This window comes from Macaca fascicularis, chromosome 5 (assembly GCF_037993035.2).
Source record: "Macaca fascicularis isolate 582-1 chromosome 5, T2T-MFA8v1.1".
Classification (NCBI taxonomy): Eukaryota; Metazoa; Chordata; class Mammalia; order Primates; family Cercopithecidae; genus Macaca; species Macaca fascicularis.
The window spans coordinates 123,825,590-123,841,253 of NC_088379.1; the positions used below are offsets into that span (position 1 = coordinate 123,825,590).

Below are 15,664 nucleotides of genomic sequence, written 5' to 3' on the forward strand. Positions count from 1 at the left end.
ACCTGTGGATTATGATCTTCCTCCAAAAAACCTATTCCATTATGTGGTAGACACACTCTAAGAGTGATGATGCCCTTATATGATCCTATCTCCTTGAGTGTAGGCATGAACTGTGAATACTATAGGATAGTGAATCCCTTGGTTAGCAAGCCCCATATTTGATCTGTCAAGAAATCCTATTGGCGCAATCTTTACTTCTATCCAAAACCAACCACTTCTCACCAAATCCAGGGCTGCCACCTCATTCTAAGATGCCATAATCAGCCGGGCCCGGTGGCTCATGCCTGTAATCCCAGCTCTTTGGGAGGCCAGGGCTAGTGGATCACAAGGTTAGGAGATCAAGACCATCCTGGCCAACATGATGAAACACCATCTCTACTAAAATTCAAAATAAAAAATTAGCCAGGTGTGGTGGCACACGCCTGTAGTCCCAGCTACTCAGGAGGCTGAGGCAGGGGACTCACTTGAACCTGGGAGGCGGAGGTTGCAGTGAGCCAAGATCGCGCCACTGCACTCCAACATGGCGACAGAGTCAGACTGTGTCTCGAAAAAAAAAAGATCCCATAATCTTTATCCTGGTTATCCTCCCTGCTTCCAGGTATCTGTACTATACCTGTTTCCAGGTATCTGTTGTCAACCCAACATCCAGGGTAATCCTTTTACAAATTAAGTCAAAGTACTTTAATTCCTTCTATAGCTCTCCTTTTCAGGCTACGGTCCTTATAGTGGCCTGCAAGGCCTTACATGATTTGATATCCATCACCTTTGTAACCGCAGCTCCTCTTTTTCGAACTCTCTCATTCTGCAACAGTTGCACTGGCTCCCTTGCTGACAATCTTATTTAAGACCTTTGTGTTGACATGCCCACAAATAGCAACGTGGCTAACTTCTACACTTTAGTTCAGGCTTTTTTGCTCAGATGTTATCTTCTCAATAAGGCCTTTGCTCAGATGTTATCTTCTCAATAAGGCCTACCCTGACAACCTTATATAAAATTTCACCCCTTCCTCCCTACCCTGACTCCTGATTCCTATTATTCCGAACTAATCTTTTTTGAACCATAGCACTTATAATCTTATAACTAATTGTATAATTTACTAGTTTTATTAGATCTTTTGTCTTCTCATACTTGAATAAGCTTCTTGAAGGCAAACTATTTGTCTGTTTTCTTTCATCAATGTATCCCCACATCGATGGGTGTAGTCTCTGAAATAATAAATGTTCAATAAATAGTTGTTGAATTAATTAATTTAACAATAAGTAACTGGAAAAGCAAGACAGATGACAGTTTTAACATAGCATATATTCTTATATTTAAGTGCTAGAAAAAAGTATAACTTTTTATAAAAATCAATAAATTTGATTAACAAAAATATATATTTCCCCAATCATACAAAGACTTACACTGTCTTTCTTCTAAATAACAAAAAATAAATTCAATTTTAAATAATTAAAATTCGCAAAATAATTATTAAATGTAGGACAAAAATAAACCTCTTTTAAATAATAATTACCAGATAATTCTTATAAATTATCCTAACAACAATATCAAAAGGAAGATACTGCCGATTTCCTTCTACAGATGAAGAAACAGGTTTAGAATGGATAGATAACTTTCCCAAGGTCACACAAGTAGCAAAGCCCAGACTTATTTTATACCTAGTATCATTTTTCTTCCTTTACACACAACACCAGTTAAGAGCATGGGCTCTGAGCCAATGAGACTACATTCAAATCCACTCCAAATCTTAGGTTAATTACATTATTTCTCTGTGCCTCAATCTATTCATCTGTAAATTGGCAACAATAATTGTATAGCGCTCATACAATTGTTAGGATTAAATGAGTTAATGAGCACCTAAGTACTCAATAAACATTAGTTATCACCATTATTACTATCTCCCTTAGAGACTATAAATAATTGTAGTCAGGTACCGTGGTTCACACCTGTAATCCCAGCACTTTGGGAGGCTGAGGCAAGCAGGTCACCTGAGGTCAGGAGTTCGAGACCAGCCTGTCCAACATGGGGAAACCCCGTCTCTACTAAAAATACAAAAATTAGCCAGGCTTGGTGGTGTAGGCCTGTAATCCTAGCTACTCAAGTTCTGTTCAGTGCTGTAAAGAATGATGAGTATTTAAACATTCGTATGGCTTTTATGAAATGTAAGTTCTCAATTCCAGAGATCTCTTTCTGGACCTTCTGTTTTCTAAGAAATACTGTCCATTTACATAAATTATCATACTGATAAAAGGGTTTTAAACTAGAGAAATACAAAAGTCACTTATCTGGTTCTATTCTATTTAGTTTTCTATAGTTTTACTTATATAATTAAGAAATAACTACTAAAACATCTTACATATTAAGTTGGAAGGTTTTTTTCATCATTCTTCATTTGGAGATAAAATATATTTATTTTTCTCTCTATAGTGTAAGTATGACATTTATTTTAAACTTTTTGTTTAAAACTTTACAAAGATGGCAGAAAACAAATATATAGATCAATCATATTCCTGAATAAAGAGGCACAGTTCTCAGTGCAGTGTTAGCATGCAGAATCCAGAAACAGGTTACTGGTAGAATACATGGTGACAGAGCGAACTTTAAAGAGTGAATATGGAAAGGCTGCTTGAGCACTGTCCCAGGAAGGCAGAAATTAATCTATTCTTTTATGACTTTTTAAATAGACTTTTTGAGGCTGTATGATTAGATACTGTAAAACTCACCCAGGTGAAGTGTACATCTCATAACTGCTGAGTTATTCATGGGATTGAAGAGCCATCACGGCAATCTGATATCAGAAGATCTCTGACACCAAGATAGAAGGCTGATAGACGGGGTTCCTCATGCCCATTTGAAGATAAGCCCTGTCCCCAACCCAGCCCCAGTCAACCATTGATCTGTTTTCTGTCACTATAAATTTGCCTTTTCTGAACATTTCATATCAATAGAATCGTACAGTATGTAGTACTTTGTGTCTGGCTTCTTTTCACTTAGTGACGTGGTTCTGCATTTCATCTATAGCATGTATCAGCCATAGCATGTATCAGTACTCCTTTTTTAAAAAAACTTTTATGTTAAGTTCAGGGGTACATGTGCAAGATGTGCAGGTCTGTTACAAAGGTAAACGTGTTTCATGGCAGTTTGTTGTACAAATTATTTCATCAGCCAGGTACTAAGCCTAGTAACCAATAGTAATTTTTCCTGATCCTCTCTCTCCTCCCATCCTCCGCCCTCAGGTAGGCCCAGCGTGTACTGTTCCCCTTTATGTGTCCGTGTATTCTCATCATTTAACTTAAATTGGAGTATTCTCATACAGCATCTGAAATCTTTTATTTTACATTTTTTATTTTTTATTTTTTTGGAGATGCAGTCTCACTCTGTCACCCAGACTGGAGTGCAGTGACACAATCTCGACTCACTGCAACCTCCACCTCCCAGGTTCAAGTGATTCTCGTGACTCAGCCTCCTGAGTAGCTGGGATTACAGGCACCTGACACCATACCTGGCTAATTTTTTTTATTTTTTGGTAGAGACAGTGAAGACCTATTCCAGTTATAAATACTAATAGGAATTAGTTTCAAAGTTTGCCATAGAATTTTCTCTCTGAAATGATTTCCATTATAAAACTTGAAACACAGTCCTACTGTAGCGGGGAGACTTAATTTAAACCTTTTGGCAAAGACAGAGGTAAGATGTTTCCAAGGCCAAAAGAGTTAGTCATCTTTGCCTTAATATACTAAGTTGCATTCAAAAAAGTTTGTCAGTTTTGCTTAAATGTACTACCCTGCATTCATTTTTCCTTCTGTACATTATGTACAATTTCCCAGAATTCTTTTTCACTTTTATCATCCTGGCTTCCTTATTCAACAAATGTTTCATTGAGTGTGTTCCAAAGTAGTACTGCAGGTAAGATGAATATGACTACATTCTTGCCCTCTAGTAGACTGGGCAGAAATATTTTATTTCTCCAACAGAATCATTGTCTAGTTTGATACATATTAACAGTGTATTAACTACTTCAGACAGTAGGAAATGAATTAAATCTCTAATGGATTAATTCAGTATGTTAAAAATCCGTATATCAAGTTCACATATTAAAAAGGTTTGGTGTATTCCAATGGTATGTTTAGAATACGCATCTGGATAAAGTTGTTCCTTTCTGGTAGAACCTGAAGTTTTCAATATTCACTGTAGATATTTATTCATCATATAAAACTAGAGTCCAGAGGATAGGCTTTTAGAGATACTAGATATGCTGACATTTTCATGTTATTATCCACATATACATTAATACATTCATGCACAATGAACAAATGTATTTAATTCAAAGGGGTTTAAACACATAACTCAATAACAAGGTAACAAATTCAAAGTTCAAACATATACCTAAATAATAGCATAACAGAGCCATCTAGTGGCCGCATAAAAACTTGTTTCATGCGATTTTGTTTCGTTCCATCAAGTTTTACATAAACGTAAGTTTATCTTCCCTCTGATACAGATATTTATAATGCTTGTGGATAATGGGCCAAAGTAATTTGGAGCTGGGGTACTACAGTAAATGTTTGACATACTAAGACATCTATAATCTATATTGTGTGGAGAAAAAGGAGAATTTTAACAAGTGATCATTAAATTTTCAAATTACCTTAATACATATGGGATGAAAGCATCAGATTTTTTTTAATTGTTAGTTTACGAATACTCCAAAACAACATTTTCTCTTTTAATATGCCATATTAAATGTTAAAATAAACAACAATCTTCTTTTGCATAAAGGCAAGTAAGCCAAAAAAAAAAATCCTCACTAGGAAATAGATTAAAGCAAGGACCACAAGCCATCTTGGAAAGAAAGACAGAAACAAAATCAAGCTTTTCAGATGTTAAATATTTAATGAAACACAAGTGCAGAATCTCACTGACATGCAAGTTTCTACAACCAAGTCAGGCATTCACTCTTAAAGTCCTGGAGGCCAGTTTGAGATCATAGAACACATGGGCATTTCCAACTTTTCAGGCTAAACTACAAAAGGTTCACCATGTTGCTTGCCAAACTTTTCAATAAATTTATATTATAAATGTTTCACAACATCAAACACTTACTCTGAAATCCCAGCTCCAAAATTCTTGGATCACCATCACCTCAAAATTCATGGATCCAACTTAAACCACATTTTCAATGTCCCTCACTGTTCTCAAGTATTAGCATCTCTTCTTGTCTAACATAAATGCCATGGTAAATCAATACAACCAGTCCCTTGCATGCATTCCTTTTCCCTTCTCTCACTTTGCTCACTCTCTTGGCAAACTACAACTTGGTTAACTCCAACTCCCTGTCAGCTCCATACCAGCACCTATGCAGTTGAGCATGATGAAGAGAAAATACACAATCACGCTAGAGATTTGACTTTGAATTCATTACAAGAACTCGAGAAAGCTCCTAATGTGACCAGGGAAACCTACTACTTTTCAAAGTCTATTGATGCCATCTCCTAATTATATTTTTTCCCCTCTCCTCGAATCTCCAATACCGTCTCCCCAATCCTCACTCTCAGTTGATGGCCTGGTTTTCTATTACCCCAGAAAAAAAAAATTAGTAGATGAGAGCATTCAAAGTTCGCAGTACCACTCATCCACAAGCACCTGTACCCATGTACTCCTATTTCTGTAGATGAACTGCCTAAACTATTATCTTAGGGCAACCCCTACTTTTGTGCACTAGATCCCATCTCATTTCCCAAGGAGTTCATCAAATCTCTGCTGCATCATCAGTTTTTCAATTTCTACTAGATCTTTCCCATCAGAATACTAACATATTTTAAGTTCTCCTATGCTTGAAAAATGACCCACTCTTGATCCCACATCCCTTTCCAGATATTGCTGCATTTCTCTTCCTCTGTACCGTGTAACTCCTCACAAGAGTTGTTCCAAATCCATGATTTGCAATACTTCTCCTGTTCTCTCTGAAATTACTCTTAACAAGGTCCCAAGTGACTCTCATATTGCTAAATCCAATGGTCATTTCTCAGCTTCCATCCTACTTGTATCATAAACAATTGACCACTTTCTTTTGAAAAACTTTTTTGACTTTTAAGGTACCATACTCTGCTGGCTGTCTCCCTAAATGACTTCTCAACATCCTTTGCAAGTTCCTACTGTTTTTCCTGGTAGATTAATACTGACAGGCTCCAGGGCTCAGTTTCTTATCCTATTTTCTTTTTTTCTTTTTTTTTTTTTTTTATTTGAGAGTTGGGGTCTTGGTTTCTTGCCCAGGCTGGAGTGCAGTAACATGGGCATAGCTCATTGCAGACCCGAATTCTTGGGCTCAAGCGATCCTCCTGCCTCAGCCTCCTGAGTATCTGGGACTACAGGTGCGTGCCACCACACCTGGCTAATTTTTTTTTTTTTAATTTTTTGTAGAGACGGAGTTTCACCATTTGCCTAAGCTGGCCTCAAATTCCTAGGCTCAAAAGAGCCTTCTGTCTCAATCTCCTAAAGTGCTGGCATTAGAGATGTGAGCCACTGCACCTGGCCTCTAATCCTATTTTTTATCTATCTTTCCTCCCTCAGTACAATCATCTAATCTCATGGCTTTACATACCATCTATAGTTTGACAACTCACATATTTATTTCTTCAGCCCAAACCTCTCCCCAGACCTCCATACTCATATATTGAACTCTTTACTCAACAATTCCATTTGGATGCCTAAAAAGCATCTCAAACATAACATACAAAACTGTACTCCTAAATACTTCTTCCCAAAAATCTGCTCTTTCTGCAGTCCCTATCTCAGCAAATAATCAAAAACCTTAGTCATTTCTCTCGTAGCCTACAATCCCTTTATCTTATATACTATACTATGTCCAATCTTTCAGCAAATACTGTCACATCTATGGTAAAAGTATTTCCAGAATTGAATCATTTATTTCTTTCATTGCTACCACTAACCCAACACTATTCTCTCATTTTATTATTCCACTACCCTAACTGCTTTCCCTGCTCCAACCCTATCCCCATCGCTACCCTAGAGCTTTTCTAAACAGAGCTTTGAGAGAGAACATGTAAATCCTAAGTTAGATCATGCCATTGTACTCACAACTCTCCAACACTATCCAACTTATTCCAAAAAACTAAAAACTGTATAATGACCTATAAGGCCATAGATAGCCTATCATGACCTTTCTAACTTCACTTCCTACTTACTTAACTCATTCTAGCCAAACTGGTCCAAATATTCTTCGAACATGCCAAGATGAGTTATCTATTCTTACATAACAAATTATCCCAAAATGTAGTAGCTTACAACATAATTTTTTATCTCACACACTTTCTGTAGGTCAAGAATCCAAGTGTGGCTTAGCTGGATCCTCTGCTACAGTGTCCCTCCCAGGCTGCCATCAACAGCTGGGGGTATAGTCATCTTAGGGCTCAACTGGGTAGGGATCCACTTCCAAGCTCATTCACATGGTTGTTGACAGAATTCAATTCCTCATGGACTACTGGTCTGATAGCCTCAGTTCCTTGTGAGATGTTGGCCAGAGGCAACTCTCTGTTCCTTGCCACATGGGCCTCTGCAACATAGCAGCTTGCTATATCAAAGCAAGCAATACAAAAAGGCACAAGAGGAAGTGGTAGCAAAACATAAGTCAGGTTTTTATACCTGGTCTCACATTTCACCACTTTGCCATTCAAGAGATCACATAAAGGAAGGAAAAACACGAGGTGGGGTTACTGGGAACTTTGCCTACTGTATCAAGTATGGTCCCACTGAGAAAGCATTGGTTGCTTCAAATATTCCTCTTCCAAATGTCTGTATGTTTTGCTCCCTGATGTTCTTCAACTTGCTGACCTAATGTCATCTTCTGAATGACATTTCTCCTGAACACTTTTTTAAAATTATAATTCCTACCTTCCAAACACTTCTCATCTTCTGTGCTCTGTTTTTCTCTACAGCACTTATTGACTTTAACATACCATATAATTTACATGTTGTGATTGGTTTCTACTTCAGTTTAGCTAAGCTAGCCCTACATTTCCCTTCCCTTCCCTTCCCTAAATAACTCCAGCTTTGAAAAGTCCACAGGAGACATTTTGTATGAGACTTGGTAAATGAAACTAAAGCAGCATACACTTTTGACACTTGGAAGGTCAGTATAGGGCATGAGGCAATGTTGCAGATCATGCAAGATATCACTTATCTGCTAACTCGTCTTATAAGTGTGGGGCAGCAGTAGTCAGATCTATAGCTTCTTCAGTCATCCCAGATCTTCTGTTTCAACTTCAACAACCTCCAAGTCTGTGACAAAGGGCATCAGCTTCTCTTGCAGATCACCCCCTTCATCAAAGCTAAACTCTTGAAACCAGGAAGAGATTAGTCCTGATTCTAGTTCATTCTCATGGATTATAGCTCATTCTTGTAGATGCCAATTTTCCTTGGTCCCCCCACTCCACAATTGTATAAGCTCAGATTCTACATATATGATTTAAATCATATATAGTATGTTCTGATTCTGATAGAACTCTAACACTCTTATTTGCATCTACTTTCTGCTAAAATGTAAGCTCCATGAAATTTTTTAAAATTCCATTTTGTTTAGTATTTCTAGCCACAGCATTTATGACAGGACCTGGAAAATAGTAGAAACTCATTATTTATTGATGAGAATTTTTTTTATTGTACAGTACAAAGAATAAGTATTAAGGACAGCAAAAATGAGACGAGACCAGTATTTTCTAATGTTCTAAAAGAAAGATTACTATAAAAAATAATAAGAACTGAGATGTATCTTAAAGGATGGGTAGGAAGAATTGAAAATATATTCTATTCTATGAAATAGCATGAACAAAAATAGGAATGAGCATGCTAAGTGTAACATACATTCTATGTTGGCCTGGGATGAGGAATTTTACCTGATAATTGGTAGGAAAGCCATTACACTTTCTGTAACAAGTGCTTAACATGTATAAAATATTTCAGGAAATGTAATCTTGCATTAATATACTCAGTTGATTGGAAGAGAGAATTAGAACTGTGGGGAGACAGCTCAGACATGTTATCGTAGATTAGCAGTGTGATATGGTTTGGATTTGGATTTGTGTCCCCGCCCAATGTCGAACTGTAATCCCCAGTGTTGGAGGAGAGGCCTGGTGGGAGGTAACTGGATCATTGATTCCCCCTTGGGGTTCTTGTGATAGTGAGTTTTCACGAGATCTGGTTATTTAAGTGTGTAGCACCTCCCTCTGCTCTCTCTTCCTCCTTTTCTGCCCATGTAGGATGTGCCTGCTCCCCCTGCCACTATGACTGAATGTTTCCTGAGGCCTCCCCAGCCATGCTTCCTGTACAGACTATGGAACCATGAGCCAATTAAACTTCTTTTCTTTACAAATTACCCAGTCTCAGGTAGTTCTTTATAGCAATGTGAGATCAGACTAATGCACAGTGTAACAATAGAGAAAAGGTAGCTATAAAAATAATGTAAACAGTTGTAACTTGGCCACGGTAGAAATCATTAGTGCTATAATAATATATTGAAATATTTCTGATTATCTTCCTTCCAAGCACACAGTAGGATTCCATTTCCCCAGGCTTTTGGATTTAGGTGTGGCCATGGAACTTGCTTTAGTCCATAAAATATGAGTCAATGTAACATATGTCACATCAGAATGGAATCCTTTAAGAACATAATAACAATTTCCCTTCTCCCTTTATGTTGCCTAGAACCATTACAAATGGTGAAGGCCTCATTAGCCTGGTCTCTAAAATGAACATGAGCATGACAAGAAACAAAACTCTGTTGTTTTAAGCCACAGAGATTTTGGATCTTTTATAACTGCAACACAACTTCATCCATCCTGACTGTGACACTTTTAAAATATGTCAACAAAATTCTATACTCCCCTCAAGATGGGGCTTAATTTCCCTCCCCTTGAATGTGAGCTGGCATTAATAACTGACTTCTAACAAGTGATGGTGTAACAAGTAACTTTCTAGACTAGGCCATAATAAAAAGCACTGGGGCTTCCTCTCTTGAGTCACTCACTCTGAGGAAAGCCAGCTGCCATGAGAATCATGAGGACAGTCAAGCAGCCCTATGGAGAGATTCACATGCTGAGGAACTGAGACTTCCTGCCAACAATAAGCATTACCTTGCTAGGTCTGTGAATGAGTCACCTTGAAAGAGAATCCTGCAGCACCAGCTTCAGTGAAGCCTTCAGATGGCTGCAACCCCAGTCAACATCCTGACTGCAACCTCACAGGAGACACTGAGCCAGTTAAGCTGCTCTTAGATTCCTGACCCATAAAAACTGAGATAGTAAGTGCTTATTTTTTTAAGCTACTATGCTTTAGGCTAATTTGATACACAGCAATCAATAACTAATACATTGGTTGATACAAAAATATATCAAATAGTGAAAATAGAGGATGGGGAAAAATAAAAACTAATTCCTTTGCTTTGAACTTTGAATAATTTGGAAAACATTGTAATGGCACTAACTGTAAGTTACCCAATTATATTCTCAAGTCTTGAGGCAAAGGCCATGTCTACTCAATAAACATTTGCTGGAGTCTAGTAAATGTTTAACAACTGAACAAGATGTTCAGAACTGACAAGAATATTTTAATATAGATAGGAGGGAACGTCCATCTCCTCTCTTTTGGACACTATGCCTTTTTTAACACTAGATCATACTGCAGTACACTATACTTTTATTACTGCAGCAAAACCAATTTTTATAGCAGAAGTATCAAGCTGCTAGTATACACTGGAAGTTTAGATTTCCTAAGTGTTTTAAGATGAAAATAAGTCCACGGGTTATTACCTCGCTATATTTTCTCCTATTCATCTCAGCATTCATATGACAGATGTGCCATTCTACGTTAAATTTGTTTTTCTGATGACTACCAGTTTCAACACTAAACCACAAAAGGAAAAAAGATACAGTGCATGGAAAAGCATTGTTGAAGAATAAATATTCTACAATGAACTGTTCACTCCATGTATCAAAAGTAGAACTGAAATATTACCTAGCCATCATTTGATCAGTTCTAACAGGTTCACCTTGCACTCTGTCTTTAAAATCCTTAGGCTGGGCGCAGTGGCTGGCACCTGCAATCCCCAGCACTTTGGTAGGCCGAGGAAGGTGGATCACTTGAGCCCAGGAGCACAGAAGATCATCCTGGGCAATATAGTGAGACCTTGTCTTTCAAAAAAAAAACCTTAAAAAAAATTAGCCAAGTGTGGTGGCACACATCTGGCAGGAGACTCGCTTGAGCCTAGGAGGTTGCACTGAGCCAAGATCATGCCACTGCACTCCAGGCTAGGCAACAGAGCAAGAATGTTTCTAAAAAAATAAATACATAACTACATAAAATAAAATCCTTAAGCCAACCATCATTTACCAACCCATTTTTAACTCTTCTATTTGTTACCACATTGTCTCTTCTGAATATTCCTTTGAATACAGTTAAATTCATTGGGTTTGATCTCAAGTCAAACTTAGAAATAGTGTCATCTCAGCCACAGATTTCACACTAAAGTAGACAGAAACCACTACTAAATCACTACTTTGTGTTAAAATGAAAGTATAATAGACGGTAAGGTTATAATTGCTTTTTTAAGTTAAACTTTTACATTTACAGAAAATTTGCAAAAATGGAATCCCCACACACCCCTCATCCAATTTCCCCTACTGTTACTATCTTACAATACCATGGTATATCTGTTACAATTAAGACATCAATATTGGCACTATTACCTAAATTCCACACTTCATTCAGATTCACTAGTTTTCCATTAATGTCCTTTTTCTGCTGGAGATCCCAGCCAGGATATCACATTACATTTAGTCACTATGTATCGTTTGCTCTGGTATAATAGTTTCTCAGACTTTTCTTGTTTTTGAGTACTGATTAGGTAATTTGCAAAATGTACATCAGTTTGGTTTTGTGTGGCTTTTTTCTCATGGTTAGTCTAGGGTATGGGCTTTGAGGAAGAAAAACATGGAGGTGAAGTGTCCTCATCACATGGTAACAGAGTACACATTATCAACATGCCGTATCACTGATGTTAAATACTGATCACCTGGACTCTGTAATGCTTGCCACTTTTCACCAAAGTTCTGCTTTCCCCCCCTTCCTTACTCTACCCTTTGAAAGCAAGTTACTAAGCACAGCCTACAATAAAGTTGGTGTTTGGATCAGAAAGGGGAATTAAACTCCATCTCCTGGAGAGAAATGGTTTTTTAAAGTAAACATAAAATCCTTTTGATTTCAGAAACATATTGAGTACTTCAAAGCATTCAGTAATGCAATTGACTGTTCATATAATGAAAGTCGTTCTGCTAGGCACTTTAAATAAGAATTGGACATAGTCCTTCACCGCAGTTTATAATAAAGGCACCACAAGAAAAATGTGAGTTAAGTACTATAGTATGTTTTAAAAAAAGGAAAAAAACAAATTCAGTTGAAGCAATGAAAATTTTCATCGAACAAGTGATATTTGAGGAAAGCACTCTAAGCTGAGTAGAATTTTGACAGATAAAAATAGATGAGAATGCAGTCAAGATGGAGAAAAGATCATAAAATATAGGGGTAGAAAAGAACAGATTTTCTAAAGTCCAGTTTCAGACAAAACACAAAGTTCTACTCAAAGGCCAGGATACACAGGTGCACACAAGCGTGCATGCACACATGCTGTCATTCATGTTCATTGGTGTTCTAACAGCTTAAGCCAATGGAAACATTAATTTCAAATCTTCAATCAGACTTTTTACGTTAGCATAAATGAATGGTATTTTGGGCCAAACTGTGCTTCCCAAAATTCGTATGTAGAAGCCCTCAGACTTTTCTTGTTTTTGAGTACAGATTAGGTAATTTGTAAAATGTACATCAGTATCTCTGAATATGACTGTATTTGGAGATGCGGTCTCTAAAGAGGTAAATAAGGTTAAACGACTTTATTAGGGTGGGCCCTAATCCAATTCAGCCAGTGTCCTTTTAAGAAGAGGCAATTGAGACAGACAGGTTCAAAAAGAAAACGATATGAAGATACCGGGAAAAGACTGCCATACACAAGCCAAGGAGAGAGCCCTCAGAAGAAACAATCTAATGACACCTTGATCTCAGACTTCCAACCGACAGAACTGTGACAAGTTTCTGTTGTTTAAGCCACCCGGTCTGCGGTATTTTGTTATGAGAGTCCTAGCAAACTAATATAGATAATTATTTAGATTTAAATAAAATGTAACTGGGCGGAACTCCCTCCTGTGATTCAGTATGCAAGCCTTGTTACTGAATAGTTCTTTTCGGTTCATTAGTGGAATTGAGTGAACAAGGAGACAAAGTAAGATAGGTGAAATATGGTGAGCCTTAGAAGCAGCCCTATTATCTCAAATAAAATTGTGTCTCCTATAAGCTTGTCCATTCCAAATCGAATGGCAGTTATTGCTCTCATTAAATCTTTCCCCCAAAAAGTATGTAATGACTTGTTTTTGTAGATCTCCACTGTACTTTATTCACCCGTCTTGATACCTTTTTCCTTAACAGCAATTGCTACAATGTGCTGCTCCAAATGGTCCAGCACTAAGTAAAAACTTCACCTGGTTTGTTTCATACAGGAGGAAAACGAAAACAGAAAAGAAATTCAGTGTTCTTTTAAAAGCACGTGTCTAACAAAACTATTCCTAAAGGCTGGAAATTCCACTTTACAGTGGCGGTAGCCGTATTTCATTGCATCCTCCAGGCAATGTACAGCGGGTGAGGTAAGACTGAGGCGTCCCGCTTTCCGGAATTAAGAGTCCAAGGGCGGCCAGAAGTGGGCAACAAACTGTGGGTCAGGGTCAGACTGAAACATGGGAAACATGCACATGCTCATGAAACCGGGTGTCTCCTAGGCTCATCGGGTCTAACCTTCTTTTATTTTTTTTGAGATGGAAACTCGCTCTGTCGCCCAGGCTGGAATGCAGTGGCGCGATCTGAGCTCACCATAACCTCCGCCTACCGGGCTCAAGCGATTCTCCCACCTCAACCTCCCGAGTAGCCGGGACTACAGGCGTTCACCACCACACCCGGCTAACTTTTGTGTTTTTAGTAGAGACGGGGTTTCGCCATGTTGGCCTGGCTGGTCTCCAACTCCTGACCTCAAGTGATCCGCCCGCCTCGGCCTCCCAAAGTTCTGGAATCATAGACGTGAGCCACAGCGTTCGGCCCCTTTTTCTAATATTGTCTAAAATAAGTATCCTAAACAGGAAACACCAAAAGATCCCCTTGCTTCCGTCACCTACACGGGTAAGCGTCATGATTTTTCGCTATCGCGAGAACCTTTTGGCTCTCGTATGTGCGCATGCGTCTGGATCCGGAGCCAGGTGACCCGCTCAGACGTGGACGAAGGGCGGGGAAGAGGGTAAAGGAGCCGGGGAGGAGGTGGCCGACGGAACAGGTGGAGCCGAGGCGGGGCTGGGCGGGGCTGGGCGGGGCGGAGAGTGAAACAACATAGGCTCCGCCCCTCCTGGCGCTTCCCCCGGAATAGCGTCATCAGTTCTATAAGAGAGCATGTGCCGAAGGCCTCAGCCTTTCATGTTCGGGAAGCGTCGGGGTTAGGTGAAAGTACCCAGTTGTCTTTCGTACGTTAAAATGATAATTGGGCTGAAACTTACTGCCTTACCTAAAGGGCAGCGCAGTCAGGATATTGGTAGGTCGGGGGGCAGCTTTGGAAACCCGTAAGTTTACAAGCATGCGCGGACTTGAGTGCTCATTAGGTCGCGGGGCGGCCACGTGCAGCCCTGGACCCTGAATCCCGGCGTGTGTGGGCCGTGGGCCCTCGGGGAAAGGTTCCGTGCGCCCGGGGACTCCGGTGAAGCCTGTTTCGCTGTCGGTGTCTTGTGGCCATCTTGAGTCTATTCTGTCGCTCTTGTGCCATAGCACCCCGAGAACCGTCAGTTTGAGCCAGATGGTGAGTAAATAACCTGTAGCAGTTTGCTTGCTGGTTAATTCTGGATTGTGAATCTCCATGTATCTTTGGGACCTGTCAGCTGTGGCAGTCTCCCTTCCTAGCCATGGAAGAGCATATTCTTGTTTATTGGCAAAGCTGTCACCATTTAATTGGTATCAGATTCTGACTTGCACAAGTAACATTATTCACTGCTAAAAACCTGGAGGGTGCCGGATTATTGGGCGAACTTTTCTAAACCGTTGTTCAAATGTTTCTAGGAAGCTGAGCTGAACACATTACGATGGATGATGGAAACATAAGGTACATTTTTTTTTTTTCATATTCCTGAGTTAATCTGAAACGCCTTAGCGCCAGGACGTTGGAAAGCTAAAGCTGGCCCGTTTTGCTGGCTTTTGTAGTTTAAGAGTTACCAACCAACTCAATTAGCTGATAAGATCTCAGAACAGTGGGATAAGTACACAGCTCGGAGTTTTATAATGTTTTTTTTTTTCTCTTGCAGACTATCAAGAAATCCAAAGTGGTAATGGGCAAAGTCTGTTCAGCATTCGGCAATGGATTTATCTTAGTTGGGGAAACGGTGTTCCAAATAATGTTCTGGAAGTTATCAGGATACCTATTTTGAATATAGGACTGAATTTTTTAAAGTAATATTTAAGGTGGTCCTTGATAATTAAATAAAATGCTTAATTCATGTGGCTACTCATTGTTCC

The 15,664-nt window shown here is 38.9% G+C and overlaps 1 long non-coding RNA gene and 1 other non-coding gene across 2 annotated transcripts; both read left to right on the forward strand.

Moving 5' to 3' along the window:
* Nucleotides 1-14,573: 14,573 nt before the first annotated feature.
* Nucleotides 14,574-15,653, forward strand: LOC135970986 (uncharacterized). Its single transcript, XR_010586966.1, has 3 exons — nucleotides 14,574-14,954; nucleotides 15,212-15,254; nucleotides 15,454-15,653. It is a non-coding gene; the product is annotated as an uncharacterized lncRNA (long non-coding RNA).
* LOC123573791 (small nucleolar RNA SNORA24) lies at nucleotides 15,008-15,138 on the forward strand. The gene has a single exon (XR_006698523.1). It is a non-coding gene; the product is annotated as a small nucleolar RNA SNORA24 (small nucleolar RNA).
* Nucleotides 15,654-15,664: the final 11 nt, after the last annotated feature.